The sequence below is a fragment of the Prionailurus bengalensis genome, chromosome C1 (genome assembly GCF_016509475.1).
Source record: "Prionailurus bengalensis isolate Pbe53 chromosome C1, Fcat_Pben_1.1_paternal_pri, whole genome shotgun sequence".
In the NCBI taxonomy this organism is placed as follows: domain Eukaryota; kingdom Metazoa; phylum Chordata; class Mammalia; order Carnivora; family Felidae; genus Prionailurus; species Prionailurus bengalensis.
This window is the reverse complement of record NC_057345.1, coordinates 87051360-87063888: the sequence shown is the minus strand read 5'-3', so window position 1 is coordinate 87063888 and position 12529 is coordinate 87051360. Positions and strand designations below refer to the sequence as shown.

The 12529-nt window shown below is 38.4% G+C and overlaps 1 non-coding gene across 1 annotated transcript; it reads left to right on the top strand.

Moving 5' to 3' along the window:
* Window positions 1–1044: 1044 nt before the first annotated feature.
* Window positions 1045–1168, top strand: LOC122482354. Its single transcript, XR_006297140.1, has one exon. It is a non-coding gene; the product is annotated as a small nucleolar RNA SNORA31 (small nucleolar RNA).
* The last annotated feature ends 11361 nt before the right edge of the window (window positions 1169–12529 follow it).

Here is a 12529-nt window from a genome sequence, read left to right as displayed (position 1 = left end):
ACACAAAAAGTCTCAAATAAAAGAAAATGTGACAAATTTTAAAATAAGAAGACAGGAGATATGTCACAAAATGAACAATATAGGAAACAATTCCAGTGATCTCAGAGATGTGGGCAATAGTTCTCAAAGAAAAATGAAATGTAGATATTTAAAAAAAAAAAAAATAAAAGATATGCCCCAAAAAGAAAGATTCAGGGAGCACTATTTTCAGAATGGGTCATTAAGAAACAAAAATAAAGATCTTGGTATTATGCTCGCCAATTGGAAACTTACTGATTTTAAGATAAATGGCCTTGAAAAGTGCACTGAACTGAATCCATTTTAGTGGACTATTCAAGACAGACAACTATCTCTCAGGTCCTTTGGAAAATAATGGAATTCAAGTGCAGTACTAATCCAATAAAGAATTTTCAAGAGTCAATATCAGCTACTTAGCATGGTGATAGGTGCAAAGCCATTACTGTTGACTTCACTTCCGTTACTCAGAAGTATTGCTTTGCTATTAAACTATGGCTTTAGGGGATATTTAGACCTTTTCCCCCTAAGCATCCCTCGTAATTTATTCCATTTGGAAGATCTGCATCAAGCATAATTTAAAATCTTCGGGCTCTATTCTCTCCTGCAGAAGCATAGCTCCCATTAGTGCTAATGAAAGCTATCTGTACATCTCAAGCAGTGTACCTCTCATAAGTGTTTAAGAACCAAAATGTTTTATGTCCTGTGAGAGAAGCAGCACTAAAGAGAATCTGGATACAATTTAACAAGGTTAAAATGCAAAGGGTGGGTTGTTTTCCAGATGACAGTATTCCTTAAAAGGTATGTCATGTTTCTGTTAAAAAAAAGCCCAGCAGGGTTCTCACAGACTCACTGAGAGGGGAAAAAAAAAGCAGTCCCAACTTTGAACATACACAAAGAATAAGAAATACTTCTACTCTATAAAAGGAAGTTGGGGGTTTGGTGTTGCTATTCTTCCTTTTTTTTTTTTTTTTTTTTGAGAGGAGAGGGATATGTGTGTGTCTTAAGACTCAAGAGTATGACCCTTTACTGCATTTACTGATAGACCTTAAATAATTTGCTGTTGTTCTTTTGGTTTGAATTAGGATACAAAAGAAACAAACTCTGTGTACCTTCTGTCTTTGTGGCCCAGATTGAATAAGGGAATATATTTGCCAAAAAAAAAAAAAAAAAAAAGAGTACATACTTTATCTGCAGAGTAGCTCTTTGCCTAGGGTCAGACACTCATCAAATCTTGTGGAGGCCCTCTCATGCCTTAGCTAGATTATTAGAGGATTAGAAATATGTTCTGTAAATTCGAGACTAAAAGCTTGTCATTTCCTACCTCCATCACACTCAACTGCCCCTGGATTCTTGTTTTTCTGGCCAGCGTGCTGCTGGATTTCACCACAGAGTATCCCAAATCGCACTCCAAGTAGCCTGGAGCCATTTCCTTCTACGGCATCACCAACCTTGGAGCCTCCTCCCGCAGGTCCTCTGAGACAGCTGGTGAGCTTGTTTGGAATACCAAAATCTCTGAACTGCTGCAAGGGCAAATCTGTTTCAAGCCCCACCTCCACCCCTTACTGAAACTAAGGGAATATCAAATGCTTCCTGAAAACACAGAAATAATCCTGAAGACGATTAAAGGATTTCATCATATTTTGAAATCAAATGGCTGTTCAAAAAAAACTGGGATGGTCTCCAAGTTTTGATGTGGGGAAAATTTTGGTTATCACAACATTATCACTGAGGCTGTACGTGGCACAAAACATTGATATAAAGCAACATCACTGCTGATTAAACACCATTAGCATATTCAGTTGGAAACACAAACGTAAACACAGATTTCCAATGTTTGCACCATGTACAATTGCAATATTCATCTTTGGGCAGGAGTGAATAAATAGAGACTTGGAGACAGAAGAAAAGCTAGTGTGCACACTCAAAGAATGTGTAAATGAATGCTTAAAGTAGCTGGGGAGGTCGTATTTATCTTATTTTTAAAAACACTGGTTAAGTTCTCTTTTATTTTTTTTCTTTACAGCTTGTAGCTATTATGTACTTGTGATCTTGCCAAGTGGAATGTGGCTGGAAGCATATGTTTAATAAAAGTGTGTGCGGGCGCATACACACACACTCACACACACATTAAAGCAATACCATGGTTTCCTCTTAAACTGACAGATGTAAGGCACTTTGGGAATTGAGGCACTCCTATTTTAACTCTCCACATTATGTTCAGGCACTTGGAGTCTGAGTATGTTAGAGCAAAGGGAAATAAGTAAGCCTTATGCACATCAAGAACGGTAAGAGCTGACAGTCTGGAGCAGTTACTTTTGTTTGTCCAGATTCTGAAAGTGTTTTTCTGACAGTTGTTGATCTCATGTGTTTTCAAGATGCCAGAAACCCAATCTAGGTTGTGCAGAATTGGTTTCCTAGGCATGGACCTCTACCAAGCTCACAGTCCACCCATAGCCCACCCGTACAACCATCTAGACCTTAGTACTGGTATTTTGTGCCTTTACGTCCATCTTTCTTTCCCTCCCACAAATTCCTAATTTGTTGTTGTAAGCCATGTCAATTCTTCACGAATTGAAGGTCACTATAAACAAATAATTTGCAAATATGCATACATATTCATGAAGAAACATATTAAGATAACATTAGACTTACCTTTATATATGCTTACATATATGTTTATATGTTTATAGTTCTTTATCCTGTACTCTCCAGGCATCAAAGATGGAGCACGTGAAAAAGTCCGAGATTCAAAAACCTGAGTTCGTATCCAAATTTTGCTACAATCTAATGATGTAATCGTGTAATTTTTCTCATAGTCACTTAACCTTTGTAAGTTTCAATTTCTTAATTTGTAAGATGGTAGAGCTACAATACTTAAGTGGTTTTCGATTTTTTTTTAAGGAATAGAATCCTTTATTGCATGTAAAAACTTACCCAAAACCAATATTTAAAAGAGCCAAGACTGAAATGGCTCAAGTTGAAGCTGAATGGAATGTGGTGTTTTCTTCTCTCCAACCTTCTCTTCTACCTCCCATTTCACCTTCATTGTTACCACTGCTTCCTCCATGAAGTCTGGGGAACACTACTGAAAACATGTGAAATACATCATCTCCGTGGACTCGTTCAGACTGAAATTATTTTATTCTAGGTATTTATTCTAGGTAGAAAAAGAGTGGTAGCCAAAACATTTAACATACGCAGTATGGGTATCAATCTGTCAGCCTAAACCAACCAGTAACCTATGTCCCCACCTACCATGTGGGAATCAGTACTGACTTTGAGATTCATACCAAGCATGTTTAAGCACTAATGAATAACTGAGGCTCGCTTACAGGGTGAATATCTGACAAACCTAGTTAGCAGGGCTCTTGGGAGAATACAATGAAATAATGACTAAGAAAGTGGATGGCATGCTATAAAGCATTACAGAGATGAAGGAAGAGTATACAGACTCTAAAATCAGTGCTCCTCAAACACATACGGCTCCCAAAAACAAGCATCAACTTTCAGATTCAACGCAGTCTACATCTTCATTTAAAAAAAAAATCTTCCTTGGGGCACCTGGGTGGCTCAATCGATTGAGCCTCCAACTTCTGTTCAGGTCGTGATCTCTTGGTTTGGGTTCACTGCTGTCAGCCTGTCAGCACAAAGCCCACTTCAGATCCTCTCTCCCCCTCTCTCTACCCCTGCCCCCCTTGTGATCTCTCAAAAATAAATACAGATTATAAAATATCTTCCCTAAATATAAACTCCATAGACACAGATGACTAAAAGTTTTACCCAATTAGCATCGATACACACAGCACTTAACTTCTCCATCTGAAACACCTGCATCCAGTTAGTTCCTGGCATTCCAATCTTCCTCAAGGGATTTTGGAGGACTGGTAGTGTTCTGTTTCTGGATTTGGGTGCTGATGTGTTCAGTTTGCATAACTTTACTGAACTGTATTTTTGTGATGTGCATTCATACTTCAATAATTTTTTTTTAAATCTTCTCAGGAACATAAGATAGGAAATTTCTTTAGAGCTACGTGTGTGTATTGGTTTTCTAGTGATGAGCAACAAAATTACCATAAACTTAGCAACTTCAAACAACACACACCTACTATCTCACAGCTTTCATGTGTCATCAGGAGTCCAGCATGGCCTAGCTGGGTCCTTCCATCAGAGACTCACAAGGATGCAACCAAGGTATAGGTGGGACTGCGTCTTCATCTAGAGGCTTGAATGAGGAATTTACTTCAAAGTTCTCTCAGGTTGTTGGCAGATTTCATTTTCTTGCTCTTGTAGGACTGAATGTCCATTTCTTACTGGCTATCATCTGGAAGTCCCCCTCTAGTTCTAGAGGCAACTCACAGCTCCCTACTATGTGACCCTCTCCACAAGTGACCCACAACATGGCAGTTATTTCCGCCAGGCCAGCAGACTCTACTGAAATGGACTCATATAGAATGAAATACAATTAACTCCCATCGCTTTTGCCATATTCTATTGGTTACAATCAAGTCACAGTCTCCATGCGCACTCAAGAGGAGGGGATCACTAGGGGCTTGCATTAGGGCACATCCAACACCATATCTAAAAGTGCTCACTACTTGTGCTTGATTTTCCCCAGAACACAAATACAGTTGTCTCTAAAGGAATCTCAAGTATCCAAAGCACAGGCAAAGTTTTGGGCAGTTTCTGTCTCTTGTGTTCTAGAACTGCCTGGAACTTTATACAATAGCTTTAGAAGCTTCCTAATCAAGAATTCAGTTTCATTGAGGATCACTGCATTACCTACATGATGCATAGTGAGTGTGACAAGAAAGGGTCAGATATTGGATATAGAGTCTTGAGCTGAGAAGTGATGTCCAAGATGGAGATACAGATTTAGGAGTCACTGAGAAGAAATAGGCATGAAATCTTAGGGTCCTTAAGCCATACTGGAGTTATATTATCCTAATTAACAGAAGGATCCTGGGATCGGGGGTGGGGGAGATAATGAAACTAGAAGAAATATGAGACCTAGCTGATATTAATTGATTGTACTCCAAAATCATATTATATAAGATTCTTTGGATCCCACTTTACAATCATAAGTCCCCAGGAGGAAATTGAGGATACTGTCCAAAACCCTGTACCATGTCAACCAAGTGTCAGCTGCCTTGGTTGGTATGTTCTCTACCCATAATGAAAAAGGGTTGGGCTAAACCAAAGCAGAACTTTGAAGGGTCACACGTCTTCATCGATATTTCAATTGTTGACTGCTTATGTATTTGTTTTTTCCTTTACAAATGATAGTACTTTACCATCTTGCCACAGATTATTTCCTTGACCTCTTGAGATTTGAGGCTAAGTAAGCTCTGTTGAAAGAACTAGCATGAAAGAGCTGGTGCTTGAGTTTGATGGTTGATTTAATGTGTTAATTTTATTGGGCCACAAGGTGGCCAGATATTTGGTTACACGTAACTTCTGAGTGTGTGTATGAGGATGTTTCTGGATGAAATTAACATTTGAATCCATACACTGAGTAAAGCAGATTGCCTTTCCCAGTGTGGGCAGGTCTTATGCAATCTTTTAAAGGCCTAAATAGAATAAAAGATGGTTCTCCTGGGTCTGGACTTCTCAGCCTCCATAACCATGTGAGCCAACTGCTTATAATACATCTCTCCCTCTCCTTCTCTCCGTATATATTCATACACATATATAGGGAACCCTGACTAAATACACAAAGGTTATTCACAATTAAACTCTGTATTTTGTAGCTAGGCTGCTATCAGGAATTTAACAAGGAAGTTTCACTCTTTCACTCATGGGATCTCATATATCCAAGATGCTTCTCTTGAGGTAATTTATATGAAAATGCTTAGTAAACTAAATGTCCTTTGTACACTCCATTATTTTTCATGTTACCTTAATCCATGTTTCTTTCTTTAAAAAATACCATTCTAATAAAGAAAACAGGAAACTTTCTAATGAAGAAAATATCAACTAAAAATTAAAATTAGATAAGTTTTATAATATATAAGATAAATCAACTACAGAAAAACCTGCTAAAACTAGTATACCTATCTACACTGATCAATTAAAGAATGATGGAATCTCCATCTTATTTCAACATATAAACAAGACCTAAGTTGTAGGAAATGGAAAAGATGCTAAAAGCTACTTAGCACTCTCAGCTAACTGTTCCTTTGTATCTTCGCACCTTCAATTTCTTTTAATGAGCTATATCATACAAAGGGCTAGTTGGAAGAGACTTATGACTCTACATAATACACAATAAAACAATGGCTGACTTACTGAAATCTTCCTAGGTGTCCAATATCTTGTTAAGCGTTCTTCATATTATCTCATTTAATTATCTCAACAATGTAATGAGGTAGGTATCAGTATTTGCTTTATTTTTACATTTGAGAAAACTGAGGCTCAGAGAGGGTATATAGAATTGCCAACAATGCATAATTAGTAAGAGAAATAGCCATATCTGAAACCAGGCTATTTCTAGGCTATTTCTTCTAACAGTTATCTCCTGCCATCAAGCACCTGATAAAAGGTTTTGTCCCTTCACACTGTTGGACTGAGAGTATCTCCAGTCCTCACTTCCAGAACTACCTTATTTTCTGCACTGTTTTGCTGCAAATATTTTGATTTAGAATGAAGTCTTGCTTTTTCGATTTGATTCTTTGTCCTACATAGCATCTTAATCCAGTCTCTTCCCAGAATGGTGACTTTAATTTCCCATGGTTTCATGCCTTCAAGCAGAAGAAGCCATCTCTCCCAATACTGCAGGCCACTCAGAGCCCTAGGCTACCTGTTTGCCTGGCAAGAAAGTTTAGGTACATATGAAAGTAGAAACCTTATGCCAAAAGTTACAGGGGATCAGGGTATGAATAGTCAGGAACAGACTACTTCGAACACTCAAAGCTAGTTGCTTGGTCAACTTCACCAATAGCCAACACGAAACTATATCAGATCCACCAAGTTTCCTAAATTCTGAAGTTAATTGAATTTGATTTATCATATTTTTATGATGTTACCAATGATTTCACATTATAATGGTTTAAAATGGAGAGAATAGGAAAATTTCTACAAGAAAAAGTATATTTATTAAGCTAAATAGTTTAGTTGGGGTAAAATGAGCATTTCTGAATTTCTTTCATTTGCTAGCTCTTTCAAGTATCTTTTTTTTAATTAAAAAGAAAATACAGGAAGTATACAAGATGAGCCTGGAGCATTTCGTAGTTTGTAGTAGCAGAAAATAAGGAAGTGCTTTAAAAAAGAAAATAGTGGAGTATGTCAAAGGGACACAAGAGTCAACTGAAAGGGTTCCTAATGACCAAAGTTGAAACCATTTGAGCAACAAAATGAATTAAGTAGCATTGGATGATAACCCAAAGAATAAAATAAATATCCCTGAGTCATACTGACAGAAATAAATGACTAATTCAATAAATAAATAAATGAGCAAGAAGAGACAGAAGAATTCCAAATAATTTATGTAGGTATTCCTTAAGGAGATGGAACATAAATCCTCATCCTTTTGGAATGGACTAAGCATACTGACTTCTTTCCAAAAAGTACAGCATAGGGGTGCCTGGGTGACTCAGTGGGTTGACTGTCTGATTCTTGATTTCAGCTCAGGTCATGATCCCAGGGTCATGGGTTCAAGCCCCATGTCAGTCCCTGCCCTGAGTGTAGAGCCTGCTTGATATTCTCTTTCTCTCTCCCTCTGCCCCTCTCTCCCACCTGTGCTCTCTCTCAAAAAAACAAAAAACAAAACAAAACAAAACAAAAATCAGTATAGAAATATGACGGAGAGTAACTTTACAACAGAGAAACCTGACAAACACAGTTGTCTCATTCAATGATTAAAAGTGGCATTTTACTTCTATGGTCTTCCTCCAAAACATTCACAAGCCCAGTCTAATTGTGACAAAAACCCCAGACAAACCCCTATTGAGGAATATTCTAGAAAATACCTGACAACTACTCCTGAAAACTGTCAAGATAATCAAAAACAAGGAAGATGGGGACATGATGACAAAGTACAATGTGGTACCCTGGATGGGGCACCAAAACACAAAAGGTACAGTAGGTAGAAACTAAGGAAATCTGAATAAAGTATGGACTTCACATAATAATAATGTATAATAAGGAAAACTGGGTCTGGAATAAATGGAACTCTCTGTATTAGTGTCACCCTTTCTCTATACACCTAACACTGTTCTAAAATAAGAAGTTTGTTGGGGCACCTGGGTGGCTCAGTTGGTTGAGCGTCTGACTTTGGCCCAGGTCATGATCTCACTGTTCGTGGGTTAGAGCCCTGTGTCGGGCTCTGTGCTGACAGTTGAGAGTCTGGAGCCTGTTTCAGATTCTGTGTCTCCCTCTCTCTCTGCCCCTCTATCTCTTGCCCTCTGTCTCTCTCTGTCTCAAAAATAAATAAACGTTTTAAAAAATTTTTTAAGTAAGCAGTTTGTTTAAAAATTTTTCTGCAGGCGTGCCTGGGTGGCTCAGTTGGTTAACATCCAGACCTTGGTTTCAGCTAAGGTTATGATCTAGCAGTTTGTGGGTTTGAGCCCTGCATCAGGCTCTGCACCGTCAGCACAGAGTCCACTTGAGATTCTCTCTCTCTCCCTCCCTCTCCACTCCCCCGAAAAATAAATAAATAAACCTAAAAAAATTTTTAATAAAAATTTAAAAAATAAAAATTTGTCTTCAAGTTAAAAAAAAAGAAACTACACAGTCATATGGAACATTTATTTAACTTACATGGCTTCAAATGTACATGCTCAGCCACGATAAAGAGGGAGGAGTGTAGTAGAGAGGAAATAGTGTGGTCAAATATTTTGAAATGTTAATGTGCACATTCCTCCTGGAGCCTCTTCCCCTGTCCCCCATCCTGCTTCCCAACTTAGACAGCTAGTCCTGAGTGACTCATTGCATCATCAGAAACATCTGACTATTAAACACCATTGCTACTCTGAGACAAGCAAAAGTAGTCAGATGCCTCTTTCCAAATGACATCTTTTATGTCTGAGGCACTAGATAAAAAGTTGACCACAGCAGGGCAAGACCCATTACTCTAAGAAAAGGAAAGTGAAAGACCAAGCACCTGCTGGAGCAGGGACACAGTTCACTCTCAGCAAGGGAGGCTGTGTGAGAGCTGAGTCAGTTCTCCTCATTGCCACCCACAAAGGACCTCAGTCATGAGAAGATCTTTCTTTTATCAGACAACCAATGTGGAAGAATTCCAAGACACTGACCTAATTCCTCTCCTATGAGGGCAATGCCCCATCTCAGAATATTCATAAGCTTTCCTCCCAAAACAGAAGATAGGGAACTTAGTCACCCTGAAGGTCTAAGATAACATGAAGAGAAGGCCTTATCTTTAAGGTATGACTAAATAAAATTGCTTTGATATTAGTCTTTTTCTTAGAATACAAGGGATACATACTATATTTGACACCAAAACAACCATGAAGTTATAATGTTGATTATTAACCCTTTAAAAAAGACCACCAGAACAAAGATGATCAAACAAAGCTAAGTTTATTAGGCTTTCTGCTGTAAGGCAAACCATACCTTGATAGAATCTGGTTGGTAGTAAGAGAGACATAATGACATTTATGGCATAATAGTTCCAGATGCATGGGCAGAAAGAGGTGAGGGTGGTAATTAAGAGTCATGATAAACTGCTGGTTTTGGTAAGTAAGTTGGCTCAGAGTTTTAACTTCCAGGAGCAAGTAGTTCCTGAATCAAGTAGTTAAATTACTTTTACTTGTTCTCAGTTTTATGTAAGGTAGAAGCAGAAAAATATTTCCAGTCCTATTATGGCTTAAACATGGGCAGGAAGTATCCTCAGTCATAGTCTAAGTTGACACAGAAACAGGACATTAATTGGTTCTAATTCTCATCCCCTGGGTTTTATGAGGTGGTCTCAATGATCCCTAACTACTGGTATTCATGCCTTTATGATCTCTTCTTCCTGAGTGTGGGCATGATCTATGATTTTCCCCTAATCAAATGAATATGCAAATGCAATGGGATGTATGTGATTATGTTACATAAGATTATAATATCCTGGGCACCTGGGTGGCTCAGTTGGTTAAGCTTCCAACTCTTGGTGTCAGCTCAGGTCATGATCTCATTGTTCATGGGTTTGAGCCCTGCATCAGGCTCTGTGCTGACAGCATGGATTCTGCTTAGGATTCTCTCTGCCCCTTCCCTGCTTGCATGCGTGCTCTCTCTCTCTCTCTCAAGGCTCAGGTCGTGATCTTACAGCTCATGAGTTCGAGCCCTGCCTCTGGCTCTGTGCTGACAGCTCAGAGCCTGGAGCCTGCTTCAGATTCTGTGTCTCCTTCTCTCTCTGCCCCTCCCCACTTGTGCTCTGTCTCTATCAAAAAAAATAAATGTATAAAAAAATTTAATAAATAAATATGTTTTTAAAAAACTTTAAAAAAAATTATAACATCCCTCTTGCTAGATTTTCTTCCTTACTGGCTTTTAGGAAGCAGGCCACCATGTTGAGAAACCCACTCAGCAAGGACCTGAGACAAGGGCCTCCAGAGGGCAGGCAGCAAAACTGAGGACCTCAATCCAACTACCCACCAGAAACTGAATTCTGTCAACAATCATGTGAGTTCAGAAATGGGTTCTTCCATGGTCAAGCCTCACATGAGACTGCAACCCCAGCTGAAACATTGATTACAATGCTGTGAAACTCTGAAGTACTACTGGCCCAACTAAGCCATTCCTAAATTCCTTACCCAATGAAGCTGAGGTAATAAGTGTGTGTTTGTTTAAGCCTCTAAGTTTATAGCAATATTGTTACATAGCAATAGAGAACTAATATAGTCCCCCTTTAGATCATTCTTCCTCCTGAGATAAAGGATAGACCATTATCATATAAACACGTGATTAATCCAGTTCTACATGGTTGAATGACATGTTTTGGTTGTGTAGAACTTCTTATGGTAGTCATTCCAACACTAATAAATGTCAGATTTTCTTATTATTTTGCTGGACAGTGCATTAATTGGATCATTTGCTGGGACATTGACTTTTCCACAGCATTTAAGGCTCTGAAAACCATACATTTGTGCATTGAAAACAGACAAATACTAGCTGAAGGATAGTAATCAGAATGTGTAATTCACTAATAATGCAGGAGCCAAGACTGCCCAAATTATACCAAGAGAAAGATCCCATCCCCAAACCAAAAACCAGATATGGAAGTACAAGCCAAATTACCTGATGTCATCATTTCTTGGCTTCCTGGATATTTTTAGTAATATAAAAGACCCTAGAGAGAGGTCTGTCAGGATGTAAATACAACATTTTTCTCCTAAGACAACATACATTCCACCTCTAGACGCCAGTATCCTAAACATTTTGGACCACCACCTGTCTAATTTCAGGAGCCTCTCCTGTAGGTTTCAAGCCTCAGTTACATTGTCTAGCCCTTCTGCTATACTTTGAACCACTGAATGTAGGATTATTTACATCTTTGGGGGCTTTTGTAAAATATAAATTGAAGAGGGCTGGGGGTAGGAGAAAACTGTCCAAAATTATCTTTCAATGATTAACAGTGTGAATGTAAACTAGGCTCCAATTTTTCTTATTCTTAAGTTTAACTATCTAAACAACTCTCTTTTTTTCTGAGAAGAGAAACCAGTGGGCCAGACGGACCTTGTGTAATGTCAGGGAATACTCTGAAGGTGGTCATCAGATACTCATGATGAGAGTTTTATACAAAATTTATGGGTATAATCAGTAACTTTTATAACACAAGTCCGATCCCAGTCATTAGGAATCTATTTTTGGCCCAATACCTTATGGGCGTTGTCATATAGTATGGCAATGTTTTAGTAGCACTCACTCATTGGGAGTGGTCCTGTGCCAGGTGATGAAATCTGTCTTACAGAGATCAGGTAACTCTAAAGCAAAAAAGTACGTAGAGTCGTCCTAAGTGGCACACATTTCTTATAAAGTCTGAAAAAGTGAGACAACCTCTGAACACATACCATCTGTTCTGTAGCTCTTTCCAAGCTCTAATTCTATGAAAGTTCTGTAGCAAAGTCTAGCTTCTATGAAAGGTCTCCATAGGAACCTTTCATAGGAGCTAAAGAGGAACCTACATTTTTTAGATATAATGGAGTGTAAGGTTTTATATTTGTCTGGCCTGTTGTAATTTTTTGCCAAATAAAAAGTTGTTTAGTGCAATTGAATCTCCTTAACTCAGGAAACTAACTGGAACTGGTGTCAAAGGAAGATGGGTAGCATGCAAAGGCAAGTGGATACAAATAAAGACGCGAGGAATTATGTACTTTGGGCATCAGTTTCTCAGTCTGAGGTGAAATATTGGGGTTTCTGTGGTTGTTTTTACCAACACATGCTTTTTTTAGGCCAAGATAAGAGTTTCTTAAGTTATACAATTCTCCAAAAATCTTAACAGACTTCTGATCTATTTGTTTCAGATCAATTCCTAGTGCCCATAACCACCCCCAAAGTCATAAATCCAAGCCTC